The sequence below is a fragment of the Salvelinus fontinalis genome, chromosome 31 (assembly GCF_029448725.1).
Source record: "Salvelinus fontinalis isolate EN_2023a chromosome 31, ASM2944872v1, whole genome shotgun sequence".
Classification (NCBI taxonomy): Eukaryota; Metazoa; Chordata; class Actinopteri; order Salmoniformes; family Salmonidae; genus Salvelinus; species Salvelinus fontinalis.
The window spans coordinates 2,609,060-2,615,421 of NC_074695.1; the positions used below are offsets into that span (position 1 = coordinate 2,609,060).

At 47.8% G+C, this 6,362-nt stretch overlaps 1 protein-coding gene across 4 annotated transcripts in view; it reads left to right on the forward strand.

Moving 5' to 3' along the window:
- The window catches only part of LOC129829417 (neural cell adhesion molecule L1.1-like), a 194,868-nt gene that overhangs the window by 105,461 nt on the left and 83,045 nt on the right, over nt 1-6,362 (forward strand). The window lies entirely within an intron of this gene.

Consider the following 6,362-nt stretch of genomic DNA (forward strand, 5'->3'; position numbering starts at 1 on the left):
AGTCAATGTGGAGGATATATACAGGGTGTTACGGTACAGAGTCAATGTGGAGGCTATATACAGGGTCTTACGGTACAGAGTCAATGTGGACGCTATATACAGGGGGTACAGGTACAGAGTCAATGTGGACGCTATATACAGGGGGTACCGGTACAGAGTCAATGTGGAGGCTATATACAGGGGGTACCGGTACAGAGTCAATGTGGAGGCTATATACAGGGGGTACCGGTACAGAGTCAATGTGGAGGCTATATACAGGGGGTACCGGTACAGAGTCAATGTGGAGGCTATATACAGGGGGTACCGGTACAGAGTCAATGTGGAGGCTATATACAGGGGGTACCGGTACAGAGTCAATGTGGAGGCTATATACAGGGGGTACCGGTACAGAGTCAATGTGGAGGCTATATACAGGGTCTTACGGTACAGAGTCAATGTGGACGCTATATACAGGGGGTACCGGTACAGAGTCAATGTGGAGGCTATATACAGGGTGTTACGGTACAGAGTCAATGTGGAGGCTATATACAGGGGGTACCGGTACAGAGTCAATGTGGAGGCTATATACAGGGTGTACTGGTACAGAGTCAATGTGGAGGCTATATACAGGGGGTACTGGTACAGAGTCAATGTGGAGGCTATATACAGGGTGTACCGGTACAGAGTCAATGTGGAGGCTATATACAGGAGGTACTGGTACATAGTCAATGTGGAGGCTATATACAGGGGGTACTGGTACAGAGTCAATGTGGAGGCTATATACAGGGTGTTACGGTACAGAGTCAATGTGGAGGCTATATACAGGGGGTACCGGTACAGAGTCAATGTGGAGGCTATATACAGGGTCTTACGGTACAGAGTCAATGTGGACGCTATATACAGGGGGTACCGGTACAGAGTCAATGTGGAGGCTATATACAGGGTGTTACGGTACAGAGTCAATGTGGAGGCTATATACAGGGGGTACTGGTACAGAGTCAATGTGGACACTATATACAGGGTGTTACGGTACAGAGTCAATGTGGAGGCTATATACAGGGGGTACCGGTACAGAGTCAATGTGGAGGCTATATACAGGGGGTACCGGTACAGAGTCAATGTGGAGGCTATATACAGGGGTTACCGGTACAGAGTCAATGTGGAGGCTATATATAGGGGGTACCGGTACAGAGTCAATGTGGAGACTATATACAGGGGGTACCGGTACAGAGTCAATGTGGAGGCTATATACAGGGGGTACCGGTACAGAGTCAATGTGGAGGCTATATACAGGGGGTACCGGTACAGAGTCAATGTGGAGGCTATATACAGGGGGTACCGGTACAGAGTCAATGTGGAGGCTATATACAGGGGGTACCGGTACAGAGTCAATGTGGAGGCTATATACAGGGGGTACCGGTACAGAGTCAATGTGGAGGCTATATACAGGGAGTACTGGTACAGAGTCAATGTGGAGGCGATATACAGGGTGTTACGGTACAGAGTCAATGTGGAGGCTATATACAGGGGGTACCGGTACAGAGTCAATGTGGAGGCTATATACAGGGAGTACTGGTACAGAGTCAATGTGGAGGCTATATACAGGGTGTTACGGTACAGAGTCAATGTGGAGGCTATATACAGGATGTTACGGTACAGAGTCAATGTGGAGGCTATATACAGGGGGTACCGGTACAGAGTCAATGTGGAGGCTATATACAGGGTATTACGGTACAGAGTCAATGTGGAGGATATATACAGGGTGTTACGGTACAGAGTCAATGTGGAGGCTATATACAGGGTCTTACGGTACAGAGTCAATGTGGACGCTATATACAGGGGGTACAGGTACAGAGTCAATGTGGACGCTATATACAGGGGGTACCGGTACAGAGTCAATGTGGAGGCTATATACAGGGGGTACCGGTACAGAGTCAATGTGGAGGCTATATACAGGGGGTACCGGTACAGAGTCAATGTGGAGGCTATATACAGGGGGTACCGGTACAGAGTCAATGTGGAGGCTATATACAGGGGGTACCGGTACAGAGTCAATGTGGAGGCTATATACAGGGGGTACCGGTACAGAGTCAATGTGGAGGCTATATACAGGGGGTACCGGTACAGAGTCAATGTGGAGGCTATATACAGGGTCTTACGGTACAGAGTCAATGTGGACGCTATATACAGGGGGTACCGGTACAGAGTCAATGTGGAGGCTATATACAGGGTGTTACGGTACAGAGTCAATGTGGAGGCTATATACAGGGGGTACCGGTACAGAGTCAATGTGGAGGCTATATACAGGGTGTACTGGTACAGAGTCAATGTGGAGGCTATATACAGGGGGTACTGGTACAGAGTCAATGTGGAGGCTATATACAGGGTGTACCGGTACAGAGTCAATGTGGAGGCTATATACAGGAGGTACTGGTACATAGTCAATGTGGAGGCTATATACAGGGGGTACTGGTACAGAGTCAATGTGGAGGCTATATACAGGGTCTTACGGTACAGAGTCAATGTGGACGCTATATACAGGGGGTACCGGTACAGAGTCAATGTGGAGGCTATATACAGGGTGTTACGGTACAGAGTCAATGTGGAGGCTATATACAGGGGGTACTGGTACAGAGTCAATGTGGAGACTATATACAGGGTGTTACGGTACAGAGTCAATGTGGAGGCTATATACAGGGGGTACCGGTACAGAGTCAATGTGGAGGCTATATACAGGGGGTACCGGTACAGAGTCAATGTGGAGGCTATATACAGGGGTTACCGGTACAGAGTCAATGTGGAGGCTATATATAGGGGGTACCGGTACAGAGTCAATGTGGAGACTATATACAGGGGGTACCGGTACAGAGTCAATGTGGAGGCTATATACAGGGGGTACCGGTACAGAGTCAATGTGGAGGCTATATACAGGGGGTACCGGTACAGAGTCAATGTGGAGGCTATATACAGGGGGTACCGGTACAGAGTCATTGTGGAGGCTATATACAGGGTGTTACGGTACAGAGTCAATGTGGAGGCTATATACAGGGTGTTACGGTACAGAGTCAATGTGGAGGCTATATACAGGGTGTTACGGTACAGAGTCAATGTGGAGGCTATATACAGGGTGTTACGGTACAGAGTCAATGTGGAGGCTATATACAGGGGGTACCGGTACAGAGTCAATGTGGAGGCTATATACAGGGGGTACCGGTACAGAGTCAATGTGGAGGCTATATACAGGGGGTACCGGTACAGAGTCAATGTGGAGGCTATATACAGGGGGTACCGGTACAGAGTCAATGTGGAGGCTATATACAGGGAGTACTGGTACAGAGTCAATGTGGAGGCTATATACAGGGGATACTGGTACAGAGTCAATGTGGAGGCTATATACAGGGGGTACCGGTACAGAGTCAATGTGGAGGCTATATACAGGGGGTACCGGTACAGAGTCAATGTGGAGGCTATATACAGGGGGTACCGGTACAGAGTCAATGTGGAGGCTATATACAGGGGGTACCGGTACAGAGTCAATGTGGAGGCTATATACAGGTTGTACCGGTACAGAGTCAATGTGGAGGCTATGTACAGGTGGTACCGGTACAGAGTCAATGTGGAGGCTATACACAGGGTATTACGGTACAGAGTCAATGTGGAGGCTATATACAGGGGGTACCGGTACAGAGTCAATGTGGAGGCTATATACAGGGGGTACCGGTACAGAGTCAATGTGGAGGCTATATACAGGGGGTACCGGTACAGAGTCAATGTGGAGGCTATATACAGGGGGTACCGGTACAGAGTCAATGTGGAGGCTATATACAGGGGGTACCGGTACAGAGTCAATGTGGACGCTATATACAGGGTGTTACGGTACAGAGTCAATGTGGAGGCTATATACAGGGTGTTACGGTACAGAGTCAATGTGGAGGCTATATACAGGGGGTACCGGTACAGAGTCAATGTGGAGGATATATACAGGGGGTACCAGTACAGAGTCAATGTGGAGGCTATATACAGGTTGTACCGGTACAGAGTCAATGTGGAGGCTATATACAGGGGGTACCGGTACAGAGTCAATGTGGAGGCTATATACAGGGGGTACAGGTACAGAGTCAATGTGGAGGCTATATACAGGGTATTACGGTACAGAGTCAATGTGGAGGCTATATACAGGGTGTTACGGTACAGAGTCAATGTGGAGGCTATATACAGGGTCTTACGGTACAGAGTCAATGTGGAGGCTATATACAGGTTGTACCGGTACAGAGTCAATGTGGAGGCTATATACAGGTTGTACCGGTACAGAGTCAATGTGCAGCGGCGCACATACTTCCACACGAACTGTAGGTATCCTACGCACATACTGTATCACTACCCAACCGACAGAGATTTGGGACCGTGAGAAGCACTCCCTGTCCCCCCTCAAGATTAGGGAGTACTCACTACCCTCTCCCAAATCTCTGAGGCCCCTAGCCAAGGTCGGCACCGAGTTTTGCTCAGACAATCTGTGTTTAAGATACTTAATTTGTACAGATATATTGTTTTACCCTAATTCTGACTAAAACTAAACACATCATTAATTATACTTTTACTGACTCAACCTAAACAAACCCATCAGATAATAAATGTATGATTCTAATCAATTTCATACAGTTATAAGGTTTCAGAGTGGGAATTATTTCATCATTATCTTTCAACATTTAAATTACAGGTGCAGTAATCTATGAGCTGCTCTGACAGCTGGTGCTTAAAGTCAGTGAGGGAGATATGAGTCTCCAGGTTCAGTTATTTTTGCAGTTCGTTCCAGTCATTGGCTGCAGAGAACTGGAAGGAAAGGCAGCCAATGGAGGAATTGGCTTTGGGGGTGACCAGGGAAATATACCTGCTGGACCGCACTCTACGGGTGGGTGCTACTATGGTGACCAGTGAGCTGAAATAAAGTGGGGCTTTACCTAGCAAAGACTTATAGATGACCTGGAGCCAGTGGGTTTGTCGACAAGCATGAAGTGAGGGCCAGCCAACGAGAGCACACAGGTCGCAGTGGTGGGTAGTATATCGGCCTTTGGTGAAAAAACGGATGGCACTGTGATAGACTGCATCCAATTTATTGAGTAGGGTTTTGGAGGCTATTTTGTAAATGACGTCGCCGAAGTCGAGGATCGGTAGGATGGTCAGTTTTACAAGGGTATGTTTGGCAGCTTGAGTGAAGGATGCTTTGTTGCGGAATAGGAAGCCGATTCTAGATTTGATTTTGGATTGGAAATGCTTAATGTGAGTCTGGATGGAGAGTTTACAGTCTAACCAGACACCTAGGTATTTGTAGTTGTCCACATATTCTAAGTCAGAACCGTCCAGACTAGTGATGCTGGACGGGCGGGCAGGTGTGGGCAGTGATCAGTTGAAGAGCATGCATTTAGTTTTACTTGCATTTAAGAGCAGTTGGAGGCCACGGAAGGAGTGTTATGGCATTGAAGCTCGTTTAGAGGGTAGTTAACAGTGTCCAAAGAAGGGCCAGATGTATACATAGAGACTGCCAGAGGTCCGGACAACAGGCCCTCCGATTTGACACACTGAACTCTGAGAAGTAGTTGGTGAACCAGGCGAGGCAGTCATTTGAGAAACCAAGGCTGTTGAGTCTGCCGATAAGAATACGGTGATTGACAGAGTCGAAAGCCTTGGCCAGGTCGATGAAGACGGCTGCACAGTACTGTCTTTTATCGATGGCGGTTATGACATCGTTTAGGACCTTGTGCGTGGCTGAGGTGCACCCATGACCAGCTCCGGAACCAGATTGCAAAGCGGAGAAGGTACAGTGGGATTCGACATGGTTGGTGATCAGTTTGTTAACTTGGCTTTTGAAGACCTTTTAAATTTCAGGGTAGGTTAGATATAGGTCTGTAGCAGTTTGTGTCTAGAGTGTTTCCCCCTTTGAAAAGGGTGATGACTGCGGCAGCTTTCCAATCTTTGGGGATCTCAGACGATATGAAAGAGAGGTTGAACAGGCTAGTAATAGGGGTTGCAACAATTTTGGCGGAAAACTTTAGTAAGAGAGGGTCCAGATTGTCTAGCCCGGCTGATTTGTAGGGGTCAAGATTTTGCAGCTCTTTCAGAACATCAGCTATCTGGATTTGGGTGATGGAGAAATGGGGGAGGCTTGGGCAAGTTGCTTTGGGGGGTGCAGGGCTGTTGACCGGGGTAGTTGTTGCCAGGTGGAAAGCATGGCCAGCCGTAGAAAAATGCTTATTGAAATTCTCAATTATCGTGGATTTATCGGTGGTGACAGTGTTTCCTAGCCTCAGTGCAGTGGGCAACATTGATGAAGGAAAAAGCTAGCCTTTGTTTTCCTAACTGCCTGTATATTGGTTCTTAACTTCCCT